The 15,858-nt window shown below is 37.1% G+C and overlaps 1 protein-coding gene and 1 long non-coding RNA gene across 6 annotated transcripts in view; one reads left to right on the top strand and one right to left on the bottom strand.

The window, feature by feature from the left end:
- The window catches only part of LOC131190954 (uncharacterized), a 31,255-nt gene extending 16,781 nt beyond the window's left edge, over positions 1-14,474 (top strand). The window contains exons 2-4 of the long non-coding RNA XR_009153378.1: positions 11,312-11,402; positions 13,198-13,304; positions 13,658-14,474. This is a non-coding gene — a long non-coding RNA (uncharacterized LOC131190954). The remainder of the gene's footprint in view (positions 1-11,311; positions 11,403-13,197; positions 13,305-13,657) is intronic.
- EBF1 (EBF transcription factor 1) overlaps positions 1-15,858 on the bottom strand; it is a 412,485-nt gene that overhangs the window by 318,352 nt on the left and 78,275 nt on the right. The gene's annotated exons all lie outside the window — the stretch shown is intronic.

Below are 15,858 nucleotides of genomic sequence, written 5' to 3'. Positions count from 1 at the left end.
GAAAAAAGTAATCCAAGGCCCGATGGCCAAGAAAAAGAGTCAGCCAATAATCCGGAGCCCGTTGGCCCAGAGGAAGTGCTGGGAGGAGAAAACAGCCCCTCCGACCAGCTCAAAACACCACCCAGAACTGAACCGCGCAGGTCAGAAAGGACTAGGAGACGCCCAGGTTATTTGCGTGACTACGTCGAAAAATAACATGTAAATAAATATGTAAATAGAGACAAAGTGTTTTCTGGGAGGGGAGGAGTGTTATGTATTAACAGTTGTACCTTTAAATATTTGAGCGGGAAATCAGCACGTTGCTGATTGGACGAAGCCTCCTGCAGAACTGTATAAAAGGAGAGGTTTTTCCCCCAGCCTGTTGCTGGGTTCACCCTATATTAAAGAGCTGTTGTCACTACCCTGGTCTCCAGCCTCGTTACTTCCCGAACCTAACAGAGAGTGAAAAGAAGGAGGAAGGCTGTGTGTGCACAGCTACCATTGCTTTATTAGAAACAGTTCCAAACATTTCCTCTGCTGAAAAGTAACCACACTGGGAAGAAAGAGAAAGATCATCGCCAGATGGCTATAAACATCTCAAGTTAAAAATAAGATGTAACTTTCAAACTAATTCAAAAGATTTCTAATTCATAGAAAGTACTAGAGTTTTAAAGTTACCTATTTGGTATACAGCTCAAAAATGCACGGAATGCTGTAAAATATATAGTATAAACCACAACACAATAGTGTTCTTCCTTTGTTGTTGGAAGTATCAGTCGTTATCCATGAAAAGCCTAAATCTGACCTTTCCATAAAACTTTTGCACTAGTATAAATAGAACAGTTGGAAAATCATGGGCTTTTTTAAAAAGAAAAAGGCAACGCACAAAGAAAATAAAATATGTAGCTCAATGCTGCATTTGGAAATGTGCCCACCTAATGCAGAAAGAGAACCAAGCAAATTCTTTAGAAGGGAAAACTTGCATTCTGATAAATCAATGTTTGATTATTGATTGAGTCTCTTATAGCAACCACTTTATGAATAGTCAAGCAATTTTTCCCCAGCCTGTTGCTGGGTTCACCCTATATTAAAGAGCTGTTGTCACTACCCTGGTCTCCAGCCTCGTTACTTCCGAACCTAACACTGAGAGTGAAAAGAAGGAGGAAGGCTGTGTGTGCACAGCTACCATTGCTTTATTAGAAACAGTTCCAAACATTTCCTCTGCTGAAAAGTAACCACACTGGGAAGAAAGAGAAAGATCATCGCCAGATGGCTATAAACATCTCAAGTTAAAAATAAGATGTAACTTTCAAACTAATTCAAAAGATTTCTAATTCATAGAAAGTACTAGAGTTTTAAAGTTACCTATTTGGTATACAGCTCAAAAATGCACGGAATGCTGTAAAACATATAGTATAAACCACAACACAATAGTGTTCTTCCTTTGTTGTTGGAAGTATCAGTCGTTATCCATGCAAAGCCTAAATTTGACCTTTCCATAAAACTTTTGCACTAGTATAAATAGAACAGTTGGAAAATCATGGGCTTTTTTAAAAAAAGAAAAAGGCAACGCACAAAGAAAATAATACTTTTCTATAACCACTTAATGACAAGAGAATTACTTTTTTCCTCCTTTATGAGTTGTTTTGATAGCACTTTTCAAACATTATAAAATTGTATCTAAAAGGAAAAGGAAATGCTAGTTTGAAGCATTAAATGGAATATTTTATTTTTGTTTTTCTATCCTCCCCTTTTTTTCAAAGAGAATGGAAAAGATGTTAATCTCATCTTCCTCCCCTACTGAATGTTTCTATTGAAGAATATTTATCAACATCAGCTTACCTCATAGCACTACATGTAGGAAGTCCAGTACTAAACACACACACACAAACATACCATATATATATATATATATATATATATATATATATATATATATATATATATATATATATATATATATATATATATATATATATATATATATATATATATATATTTTCTGGGGTTTTCACGGGTGTTTGTATATAGGTCTATGGTTGTTCGGGTTTTCTCCCGTAAAATTGGAAGTGTCTTGGCGACGCTTCGACGAAGTCTCATTCGTCATCTTCAGGCTTCAGCTTCGTGCTTCTGGGAGCAATGTGTGATCCCAGCTGTTTCTTCCTTTTTAACTGCTAGTGGGGGTTTGAACTGATTGGGTGGGAGCTTGGCTGGGCTCTGACTGGATGGGGTTTTCTGTGCTCTGATTGGCTGGGGTGTGTCCTGTGTTGGTGGGGGCTTGGTTGTGCTCAGTCTAATCTGTGCTGCAGGGGATTTGAGCTGGTGAGCTGCACTGCTGCTGTTTGGCTTCGTGTTCGTGGTCGTGCTACATCTTCATAGTGGGTGTCAGTTTGCTGCATGTATGGCTTGGAGGGGTTTGAAATGGCTAATGTTGCAGCTGCGGTCTGGCTTCTGGTCCTTGGTCGTGCTTCCTGATCAGTGTGGGTTTGGGTGTGCTTTCTGGGTGGATGTGGTGGTGACATCCTGTGTGGACCTCGTGAGTGTGGGTCTGGAGCCCGTTGGCCCAGAGAAAGAGCTGGGAGGAGAAAACAGCCTCCGACCAGCTCAAAACACCACCCAGAACTGAACCGCGCAGGTCAGAAAGGACTAGGAGACGCCCAGGTTATTTGCGTGACTACGTCGAAAAATAACATGTAAATAAATATGTAAATAGAGACAAAGTGTTTTCTGGGAGGGGAGGAGTGTTATGTATTAACAGTTGTACCTTTAAATATTTGAGCGGGAAATCAGCACGTTGCTGATTGGACGAAGCCTCCTGCAGAACTGTATAAAAGGGGAGGTTTTCCCCCAGCCTGTTGCTGGGTTCACCCTATATTAAAGAGCTGTTGTCACTACCCTGGTCTCCAGCCTCGTTACTTCCCGAACCTAACAGAGAGTGAAAAGAAGGAGGAAGGCTGTGTGTGCACAGCTACCATTGCTTTATTAGAAACAGTTCCAAACATTTCCTCTGCTGAAAAGTAACCACACTGGGAAGAAAGAGAAAGATCATCGCCAGATGGCTATAAACATCTCAAGTTAAAAATAAGATGTAACTTTCAAACTAATTCAAAAGATTTCTAATTCATAGAAAGTACTAGAGTTTTAAAGTTACCTATTTGGTATACAGCTCAAAAATGCACGGAATGCTGTAAAATATATAGTATAAACCACAACACAATAGTGTTCTTCCTTTGTTGTTGGAAGTATCAGTCGTTATCCATGAAAAGCCTAAATCTGACCTTTCCATAAAACTTTTGCACTAGTATAAATAGAACAGTTGGAAAATCATGGGCTTTTTTAAAAAAAGAAAAAGGCAACGCACAAAGAAAATAATACTTTTCTATAACCACTTAATGACAAGAGAATTACTTTTTTCCTCCTTTATGAGTTGTTTTGATAGCACTTTTCAAACATTATAAAATTGTATCTAAAAGGAAAAGAAAATGCTAGTTTGAAGCATTAAATGGAATATTTTATTTTTGTTTTTCTATCCTCCCCTTTTTTTCAAAGAGAATGGAAAAGATGTTAATCTCATCTTCCTCCCCTACTGAATGTTTCTATTGAAGAATATTTATCAACATCAGCTTACCTCATAGCACTACATGTAGGAAGTCCAGTACTAAACACACACACACAAACATACCATATATATATATATATATATATATATATATATATATATATATATATATATATATAATAGAAGAGAAGAGAATAGAGAATAGAATAGAATAGAATAGAATAGAATAGAATAGAATAGAATAGAATAGAATAGAATAGAATAGAATAGAATAGAATTTTATTGGCCAAGTGTGATTGGACTCACAAGGAATTTGTCTTGGTGCATATGCTCTCAGTGTACATAAAAGAAAAGATACGTTCATCAAGATACAACATTTACAACACAATTGATGATCAATATATCAATATAAATCATAAGGATTGCCAGCAACAAGTTATAGTCATACAGTCATAAGTGGAAAGAGATTGGTGATGGGAACTATGAAACGATTAATAGTAGTGCAGATATATATATATGTTTTCTGAGGTTTTCGCGGGTGTTTGTATGTAGGTCTTTGGTTATTCGGGTTTTCTCCCGCGTAAAATTGGAATTGGACGTTTCGACGAAGCCTCATTCTTCATCTTCAGGCTTCAGCTTCGTGCTTTTGCTCCCAGAAGCACGAAGCTTCGAATATATATATTCATTCATTCTGAGGTTTTCGCAGGTGTTTGTATGTAGGTCTTTGGTTATTCGGGTTTTCTCCCGCGTAAAATTGGAAGTGTCTTGGCGAAGTTTCGACGAAGTCTCATTCGTCATCTTCAGGCTTCAGCTTCGTGCTTCTGGGACCAATGTGGGATTGCAGCTGTTTCTTCCTTTTTAACTGCTAGTGGGGGTTTGAACTGATTGGGTGGGGGCTTGGCTGTGCTCTGATTGGATGGGGGTTTTTTTGTGCTCTGATTGGCTGGGGGTGTGTCCTGTGTTGGTGGGGGCTTGGTTGTGCTCAGATTAGTCTGATTTGCAGGGGGATTTGAGCTGGTGAGCTGCATTGCTGTTGTTTGGCTTCGTGTTTGTGGTCGTGCTACATCTTCATAGTGGGTGTCTGTCTGCTGTATGTATGGATTGGAGGGGTTTGAAATGGCTAATGTTGCAGCTGCGGTCTGGCTTCTGGTCCTTGGTCGTGCTTCCTGATCAGTGTGGGTTTGGGTCTGCTTTCTGGGTGGATGTGTGGTGGTGACATCCTGTGTGGACCTCGTGAGTGTGGGTCTGGTGTCATTCCTCGTGTTAGGGACTCGTTTGTCAATAAGGGCGGGTTTCCAAATGGCTGGTAGGCGGGAGGTATCATCTCGTTTGTTCATGCTGTGTGGGCGTTTTTCTATCTCAATGGCTTCTCTGATTATTCTGTTGTTAAAGTGTTCGGTTTTGGCGATAGTTCTGGTCTTTTTAAAGTCAATATCGTGTCCTGTGGCTTTAAGGTGTTGGACCAGGGAAGAAGTTGGTTCCTCTTTTTTGACTGAGTTCTTGCTGAAGCCTGAAGATGACGAATGAGACTTCGTCGAAACGTCGCCAAGACACTTCCAATTTTACGCGGGAGAAAACCCGAATAACCAAAGATCTACATACAAACACCCGCGAAAACCTCAGAAAACATATATATATATATATATATATATATATATATATATATATATATATATATATATATATATATTAAAAAAAAATAAGTGCAATATTTCTATTTTATATGCCAAAGGGGATTTAAGAATAAACTCAGTCTGATTTCTTCCCGTCAGATATTTGGTCCTTAGAACATGATCTATTAAAGTTCTAATTTATTTTCATATTACTGATTGTTAAATGCTTATATTCACCTTTCTGTGATATGTGGCCAGGCTGACTAGTAACAATAACATCTCCTCAAATAAGGCAAAGTAATTAAAAGGAGAAGTCAGGGAAAAAATGTTTCTAAATCCCAGTCCAAAACTAGATGGGTGGCAAATAAATAAAAATAACAAAAATGAAAAAAAGAACCAGAATGAAAAATCAACCTTTAAATCTTTGCAAACAATAGCAAAAAAGGGGGAAAGAAATCTGTCAATGAATTATCCATACATCACCCCTTAAGGACAACAAAAGATCAATGAACTTGTGCATCATCTGTGAACAATGAAATTAAAAACCAAGAAAGGGAGTGAGAAATCTCCAAGCCTTATGTAGACCAAACCACTGACACTTAAGGAGGGATCATCAAGCTATAAATAAAACAAATTAAAATAGTAAAACAATCCCTCTCCCCAGAAAACAATAAGGCTAGCTAAAAATGTTGGTTGAGTTTTGGGAACTGTGAGAATTGAAAATTTGGGCAACAGGAAGGAATAGAATAGAATAGAATAGAATAGAATAGAATAGAATAGAATAGAATAGAATAGAATAGAATAGATTTTTTTTATTGGCCAAGTGTGATTGGATACACAAGGAATTTGTCTTGGTGCATATGCTTTCAGTGTACATAAAGGAAAAGATACGTTCATCAAGAATCATAAGGTACAACACTTAATGATAGTCATAGGATACAAATAAGCAAACAGGAAACAATATCAATTGGAATAGAATACAGGGAGGGAAATCTTACAACATGTTTTTAGGATATGCTACTCATTTTTCCCTCTCTTATGCCCATAGAATTCTTAAGTAGTTTATACACCAAATATTAGTACTTTATATTAAAAAAAGAGCTCTGAAAAAGAGTAAATACTAATTATATATTATATATTATTAATAATTTGTTAAAAATAATACACTTCAGAATACTGTATTGCCTCATTTGTTGTGTAATTAAATCCCAACTCAATTTAATTATTTAATTAGGGAGCCCTAATACTTTAAGAAATTTCTCCCACCCTTCTATTTTTTGAAGTACAAGTTAAAAAGATGGAATAGAGCACTCTACCTAGTTTAACTGGATTTTGACAAGAATTTTTCTCAGGGTGCTTTTGTCTATTGCTAGTTTTTACTTAAATCTTCACAAATTCATTCATTCAAACACACTGCATCTTTCATTCACTAAAGATGTCTTCAAATAAATATATAATAAAGCTACAGAAAATTCAAGTGCTATCCCTAGAATAAATAATGGAGGATTGGTTACTTACTTAGTTACTTATTTTCTTCCTTTATTGTTTTTTTAAATAATACATTTATAGATTTATATTTTTTTATAAATAAGTCAAGGCAGTAAACATATTTTTCCTCTTCCTGTAGCAACCATCCTGTAAGATGAAGGGCTAAGAGAGAATGACTGGCCCAAGGTCACCCAGCCAGATTCCATGCATTTTTCGTTTAATTTGGAAATCCAAAACATTCAGGTTTCCTGGAAATTTTCCATCCAAAACTTCAGCTTTTATTGTACTTCATTCCCAAAGACATGCTGTATATTAAGAAATATAGATAACAAACCAATAGAGAAGAGTAAAGAGGGAGTAAAGTAAAGTAGAGTAGAGAGGGAAAGAGTTATTAAAAAGAATCAGTAAAGCATGCTGGGAAACAAATAGGAATTTTTTTCAAAACTGAAATAATTCAACAGGCAGAGTACATAATAGGATGCTGAACTGAAATGAGACATAAAAATAGCAGGGGTTCTAACAGGTTCTGGAGAACCGGTAGTGGAAATTTTGAGTAGTTTGGACAGCCAGCAAATACCACCTCTGGCTGGCCCCAGAGTGGGGTGGGAATGGAGATTTTGCAATATCCTTCCCCAGGAGTGGAGAGGGAATGCGGATTTTGCAGTATCCTTCCCCTGCCATGCCCACCAAGCCACACCCACCAAGCCACGCCACACTCACTAGTAGTAAAAATATTTGGATTTCACCACTGAAAAAATAGTATAAATAAAATGGCCCAAATGGTACTGTTTTTGATTAAGATATGAAAAATAGGGGAAATGGAACACCTGCCAGGCCTGTACCAATAAAGTCAAAGTATCCCTCCTCATCCAACAGTGCTCAGAATTACAGCATGCACAAAAATAAGAGGCTGGGAAGCATTGGTTCTGAAATAAGTTTCAGTCAAAAAAGATATGCTTCTAAAATAAAAGGGTTCTGCAGAAGGATGAAGATCCCACTCTAATTAAGATTTCCATGTATGCTTAACATGACAAGCATCATTAGTACCATTCAATATAGTCCATTAAGCTATTACAACAATTCTTATTAGGAAAAGCTGGAGACATTCAGACATGTCATCTATCAACTCTGTTTTCATATTGCAGCATGTGTTTGTGCTCCATTTTCCAAAGTTGTAGCAATGCAAAAACATCAGATCAGTAGGGGAGAAAGATGACATGCAGGGAGGTGCAAATACGTTGCCATCTTAATATACAGTCTGTCTTCACATACATAAAATGTACAGTGATGTAAGAACAAACTGAGTCTAAATCAGGTATTCTTAACCTTGAAGGTCCAAGAATAGATTTCAAGAGATCTGTGAACTAGGATGAAAAAAAAAACCCCCGTGCAACAGGATTTCAAGTCTTATAACCTTTTCAAAACAGAAATGTCCAATCTTGGCAACTTTCTGATTTGTGGACTTCAACTCCAAGAATCCCCCAGCTACAATTGAAGTCCACAAATCTTAAAGTTGCCAAGGTGGGACATCCCTACCTCAAAACAAAAAACTGAAATCAACTGGATGTCCAACATGATATGTTTGTTATTTTTTAAATATTTTGATAACTCTGTTGGAGCATAATTATTTTTCTTTATAATACTATCAATATTGTTGCATTTTATATTATGCATTTAAATTCATTTTGTTCTTAAAAGAGATTAATAGATTTCCACATAGGGGCCTATGCATGAAAGATTGATGGTCTGGATCATGTCAAAATTTTTAGGGTTCTTGCATCCACTTTAACTGCCTTTTGCTACAGTAGCAAATATTTCTCCAGTCACCAAAAGAACCATAAGAGAGAGAAGAGATTTCTCTGGGGAGAAATCATGGATTGAAAGTCCATCTCCTTCACTTTAGATCACAATCTGCTCTTGCATCCTCTTTACCCCATGAGTATTGTTTGAGGAAAAAATACACAATTCGGCAGTGGTGCGTTCATGTACATTTGTTGACACAGCACTACCCACTGGTTAGCTAATTACCCATATTCACTCATGCTAATAATGTCCATACTTGAAAAAATTGTTAGTAAACAGAATGAAGCCATTTTGTTATTTTTTTCAACAGTCCATTGATAATTTAAAAGACAGAAATAAATTACATATAAATAAACTAACCTCTTTCACACTGTTTATGGTTCACTGTTGCGCATTTCACATAACACATTGTTTATATGTCACCTGTTTCAGTCTTTTCAATTATCAATTCATTTTCTTCAAAAATATGGCAAACATACATTTAAAATTTATCAGCTTCAATTCACTGAATTCTGTCTTCGGCTCCCATATGGCTAATCTTAATCTACCTAATTTTACGTAGCTTCTTTTCCAGAAACACTACACTACTAACCAGAGTTTATAAAACATTTGCTAGGCCAATTCTTGAATATAGCTTGCCTGTCTGGAACCCTCACCACATTTCTGACATCAATACAATTGAACGTGTCCAGAAATATTTTACAAGAAGAGTTCTCCACTCCTCTGAATACAACAAAATACCTTATGCCACCAGACTTGAAATCTTGGGTTTAGAAAACTTAGAACTACACCGCTTTCAACAGGACCTATGTTTAACTCATAGAATCATCTATTGCAATGTCCTTCCTGTTGAAGACTACTTCAGCTTCAATCACAACAATACAAGAGCAAACAATAGATTTAAGCTTAATGTTAACCGCTCCAATCCATTTACATGCCTCCCAATCTTGACTGCAGAAAATATGACTTCAGTAACAGAGTTATTAATGCTTGGAACACACTACCAGACTCTGTGGTATCTACTCAAAATCCCCAAAGCTTTAACCAAAAACTGTCTACTGTTGACCTCACCCCATTCCTAAGAGATCTTTAATGGGCATGCATAAGAGCACAAACGTGCCTACCGTTCCTGTCCTACTGTTTCCTTTCATTATATCCAATTTATATAGTTATTACATACTTATACTCATATATATGCTTAAATATTATATAGTTACTTCATGCTTATGCTTATATATACTGTTGTGACAAAATAAATAAAATAAAATAGAATAAAAATAAAATAAAATAAAATAAAATAAAAATAAAAATGGCCAATAGGTTGGTGCTGCTTGGAAATATCATTTCCTTTCCATGCATTACATTATGGCTGCTATCCAAAGGGCCACTCATGGTTTCTTTTCACACTGGAACTGTTTATCCCCATGCTGGAATAAGCAGTTTTTCTGTCATAAGGATTTTTAAACTTTTTAATCCAGAGCCCCATCAGGGGTTCTCCAATATTAGGCAAAAGCTAATGTGTTTATTGTCTTTTACATGCCTCCCTAAAAATCAAAATATGAGCCTATGTATCTAAGGAAAAAACATTCCCAAAACTTTGGCACTGTTTTGGCTCAATACCAGTTTATACACTATAAACGTTCTATGGATACTGTAAACAATGGCAAATGCTATAGTACTTATAGGCCCAGAAAGCAGGAAGCTGGACACCTGAACAAACCTGAGGCAATTGGGTTGCATATTATATCCCACTATATTCTAACAGACTTTTCCTTCCATTATGTGATACAGGAAAAGAAGGTTATTTTACTGAACTCCAAGAAGACTGGTTTCTTACTGCTGCTAACTTTAAAATCCAGATCCTGGATTTAGGCACATACACGCATCAACAAGCTCACAGTAAAACATAAGGTTTTCCTTTACACTTTAAGGGGGAGGAGGAGGGAAAGCTTCACACAGTTTCCTCCACTTGACCTGGTGCAAATTCCATCAAACTTCAAAAACAATACTTGGAGGGGCTGGAGGATGCAGTCCGGAAATTGAGGAAAGACTTTTCACAAAGTTAGGAAATCTTTTGGGAGAGAAGACATCAACTGCCTCACAGTTGCATCCAGATGATGTGACTGAATGGCAACTGGATAAATAATAAGATTTGGGGTGGGTATTGTTGTGAGTGTGGCATGGAGTATAGAGGAAGAAGATTAGTCCTCAGATGCAGAAAATGCATTATGTTATTTGAGAGGCTGCCTATTCACATAGTGTCAGCTCGTCCTATACGTTCACCTTGCTTTGGATGCTTCAATTAAGCAATGCCATCTAGTGGGACCCAGGAAATGGATCTTCTCCTTTGGAAAATATCCCCCCCCCGGAGATTTCTATGGTCCCTTTAAGTATTTTTTTTAAAATGTTGCTGCCCCCACCCCACTCCCAAAGCCATGGATTAAGGTGCTGGGCAAGGTTTAAATCAGGGGTGATATAGTTGGAGGATATATTACCACTGATAGTTTTTCTTTTTAATATGTTTTTTTATTGTGTGAAGCCACCCAGAAATGTTTTGGTATTCGGTGGCCTAGAAATGTAATCAATCAATCATACGCACAGATAAAGCAATGATCCTTGCTTCAGTGTCTAGAACTCTAAAATGCCTTAAAGATTGCATCAAAAACACTTAAGAGGATGACAGTGAGATGTTCATGACCAACTGTTTACCTTACAGCGTTAGAAAAAAATTGTGGGGTTAAATTATAGGAAATTATTTAGTGTGGTTCATGAATGTCAGCAACTGTTCAAAAAGAATAATGCCTATCAGAAGGATAATCTCTATTTTTCCATTGATTTTGAAATTGTTGTAACTCTCCTTACATTCCAGATAACTTGTTTATTCATTCCACTTATTAAGAAAGAGGAAAGAGGAAAAGCAAAAAAGACCCACATATATCCTCTGAAAAAAAATGTGAAAGGTATGATATTATGGTTAATCTGACTGTATTTTTTAAAATGCCACTGGCTATCAATGATTATTTTGTTTTACTTTTATCATAAAAAATAACAGAAATAAAAGGGAGAGCTTTTTTTTTTAATGAAAAGAACAAGGAGAAAAGCAACAAATATAGGTCCTATTGTGTAATAATCAGTCTACATTTCAATGAATAAGTAATATTTTTCACAAGCTGAAGTCAGATAGTGGATTTATTTAACCTCTGAGGGTCAGGTAATAAATACTAAATGAATTATTCAACCCAATTGCTAATCAATACAATTCAGTGATATATTTTTTGTGTTTCATAAAAGGTTGTACACTAAAGGCAGTGAGCAATTATGGAAATTGGGCCCGAGTGGCACTCAATTCTCCTGTTACTTGAAACCCCGGCACCACTACCTTGACAGCAAATCGATTAGTGCACTCGTGAAGCATCTCTGTGACCTCTGACCTGCTTCCAGCTCCATCTGACAGCTTAGAGAGTATTTTATATTTATTTTATTGAATTAACTCCATCCTGCCCGCATGGCACTTCAGACATACATACTGATAGAAGAAGGCTACAGGCCCCGTAAATGAAAGCTATGCTTTGTAGATTCCACCGAAATAAACTCTTGTGATGAATCTTTACTACGTTGCTATTTGCTGAGAATGGTGCCATTTCTATGACGATCTGAAGGATAATAAATGACACAAAGGAGTCCCCAACTCATTCAAATGGCCTCCTTCAACACATGAAATGTTGGGCCTGTAAAAGGCTTCCCAACCAATCCTTGCTAAATTAACTTGAAACCAAGCTTAGAATCTTTCTAATACAAAGAAGTCACTAAATATGTATAAAAATTTCCCTCAAGAAGCTGCAGTATTTACAAGCCACACATAAAAGCATTTCAGAAACTGGCTGAAATTATCTATCTGTGACATCTAGTGGGCCCAATGACCTCAGCAACAAGAATTATCACCCTGCTTTGTTCTACAAATCATGCTAGCAGTAGGAAAATGGGTTATATATTTTAAATACGTAAATAAAAGATTACAATAAGAATGCTAGCAATGTCTTCTTGTAGATGTAATTTCGTCAACAAAGGATTCTAGATTCTTTGAGGGCCACTGATTACATTGAATACATTATGCAGGCATGGAGATCAACATAACACGAATCCTGCCAGGGCCAGGGCAGTGTAGCAGGTGAGGGTTGTCCTTTGTTCTAATTTCCGTGTAACATTCCAGACACCAAGGCATGTTCAGCTACGCTTCTGTCTTCACTCCCATTCCAGGACCTTTCAGAAGCTCTGGAGCAAGGGTGAAATGTAACATTTGTTACTACCGGTTCTGTGGGTGTGGCTTGATGGGGGTGTAATGTGACTGGGCCGAAGAGGTTGTAAAAATTCTTTTAAAAGCCTGTGATGATCAGGCAACTCAGCTGGGATCGCCAGAGGAAAAAAAGCTTTTAAAGGGTTCTGATGATCCCAGCTGAGTTGCCTGATCATGCAGCTCAGCTGGGGCGGTGGGGGGAGGGGGGACAGGGATTTTTGCTATCGGTTCTCCAAACCACCACCCACCATCGCTACCGGACTGGGCAATCCGGTCCAAACCGGGAGCATTTTACCCCTACTCTGGAGACAGAAACATTGTGTGCTAATGGCTAACTTGAAAATTTATTGCAACCAAAAGTTGTTTGCTGTGATAACAGTTCATTTGGTATTCCACTGTGATAAATTTGTAATAAACAGGTGAAGCTTAATCAATAAGTGAAACAATTGTTTTTTCTACAGAAACAAACAGAAGTCTATATAGATGTTTTCAAAATGGCAAGATAAATCTAGAAAGGGGCCAAAAGGGGCCAAAGAAGTGAGCGAACATGGGACTTGGATAGTGGAATGTGAGTATAACATCCCATTGGTCAGTGCAAATTCAAGACATATTTTCTTGCCTGAAGATAGCCTTGTATGGATTCAATCTGTTACTATTAAAGAAATATAATACACAATGCATGCATATTCAACATTGATATCATGCCTTTCTTGTGAGCTTTCAAATGGTGTGCATGGTTCTCCTCATAGTCTTCTTTGATCTCACAGCATTCTTGTCTACGGTACTTAAAGTGATGGCTTCAAGTTATGTAGTGGGTCTTCCCAGCTCTCATCCATTGTATAATATTTTATTATACAATACTATCAACTATAGTTCTTTGCTTACTCACACTAAGTACTGCCATTTTCTAACTCTTTGCAGCATCAAGAGGAGTCTCCCGCAGCCCAGTAAATGCACCCTCGCCCATACAGAAAATTCCAAGATGTTTACCCTAACATTACAACAAAGGTTTAAGCAAACTAGAATAACTTTCATGTGTGTTGCAAAGTTCCACATAAAGTATCTTATACGACTGCATCTTCACTCTCAATATTTGTGCAAAGGTTAAGTTATTCTTAAATATTACCTGATTTTTCAGAAAAGCATACAATGTTATTTTATAGTATGTGTGATGTTTTTATACTATACTATAGTAGTATACATGTTGTTATACTGTACTAAAGTAGTTGTTATAATACAGTAGTTATAACTGATGTAGGATTACATGTATACTTGTACATCTTTCCATAATAAAACGTCATGGAAAGTAAGACATTTCAAGGTTTAACTTTCTAAAATTTTATTGGCATGATTCTTTAACAGGAATTATTGTGATTCTTGAACTAATAAATTCACTTTCCAGCTATAAAACTGCCATCATGTAATAGAAAGTTCCATGTTCCTTGCCTTTATTTATTTATTTATTTTTTGCAAATATTGATATTTTTGTTATCAAGCAAGTTCATACTATTTAAAAACTTCCTCAAGTATATTTGCTCAAACAGAGATCAATAACCCATCAGAGACAGTCATGCTAGCACAGCTACATTTAGAAAAAACACTTGTTCTGAGTAAACATAATTGCCAAAACAATATAAAAGGACATTGTTGATACAATTGTTGATACAAACTGAAACTATTATTTGTTACATGCATATTATACCAAACTATCTCTCCAGTGAGTAGCATACACAAATTCAGAATTCAGGTTGGTCAATTCTCATAACTCTATTTGGATTCTGCTCTAACTTGGCCCAATGCATATTTTATTTATTTAAAAGGAAAGAGAGTGACACATACAGTGGTATGCTTTTGTGTGTGTTCATCTAATCCCCCTTTTGAAATAAATAAAACAAATTGCACATATAAGAGGTCTGAATATACCTTGGAGTTCATGCTTTACTGCTAGATATATACTCTGGGGAGGGGGGTTGGCGAAATTGAGCCAATTTAGTACAGTGCATACAATATAAATTGATGATGGAAATCTAAAGAAAAAATAAATCCCCAAACCTATCATGGTCACTATCTATAGTATGTTAGGAAAACAGAAAGTAGAATATTTTCTCAAAAGAACAGGAAATAAGAAAGTGCACAGGAGAAAAAAGTATGGCTAATGGGCACAATTAAAGAGACTGTGTTCCAAGAAGCAGAGATTCTGTCAAAAATGGAAATTTGATCTCAATGAAGCCAACACAAAGTACTTGGAGCCAAAAGAGACATAGGGACATCTCTGGTGCCAATTCTGTATTATCTGTAATCTCACAGAGGCTATAAATATTGGAGCATCTCTCCTATAAAGCTTCCACCAGCCATTACATTGTGAGAGGCTAATTCTTGTCCTCCAGAACTGAATACTTTCAGCCCCTACACCACATTAATGCAAGAAGCATTTTCAGATAGCAAGAGCAAGAGCACTTAGTCTTATATACCACTTTACAGTTCTTTACAGCCCCCTCTAAGAAGTTTACAGAGTCAGCCTATTGCCCCCAACAATCTGGGCCCTCATTTTACCCACCTTGGAAGGATGGAAAGCTGAGTCAACCTTGAGCCTGGTGAGATTTGAACTGCCAAATTGCAGGCAGATGGCAGGCAGCAGAAGTAGCCTGCAGTATTGCACTCTAACCACTGTGCCACTGAGGCTCTTATGGTGTTAAAATGGTGTTGAAAAGCTGCTGCTCTCATCCTCAGACAGCCAAACTAGGGGTAATAGGAGGAAGGAGCGGCTTAAATATTTAATCAACAAAATCTGCAAAGACTCTTGAGAGCCAATGTTCTGGAATCACTCTCAAACCAGTATCTCTGGAAGGAGCTCTGAAAATGACTGAGGAAGAAAGAGAGGGAGGGAGGGAGGGAGGGAGGGAGGGAGGGAGGGAGGAAGGAAGGAAGGAAGGAAGGAAGGAAGGAAGGAAGGAAGGAAGGAAGGAAGGAAGGAAGGAAGGAAGGAAGGGGGGAGGGAGGAAGGGAAGAATACTATACAGTGGGAATATTTCCCCTTTTAACATAATCATAATTTTTCTGACTTTCCCTCCTTAACATTGCTTAACAAAGAGAAGAGAGTCGAGTCTTTTAAACATCACAAA

This window comes from Ahaetulla prasina, chromosome 2, assembly GCF_028640845.1.
Source record: "Ahaetulla prasina isolate Xishuangbanna chromosome 2, ASM2864084v1, whole genome shotgun sequence".
Lineage (NCBI taxonomy): Eukaryota > Metazoa > Chordata > Lepidosauria > Squamata > Colubridae > Ahaetulla > Ahaetulla prasina.
This window is presented reverse-complemented; position numbering and strand designations above follow the sequence as displayed.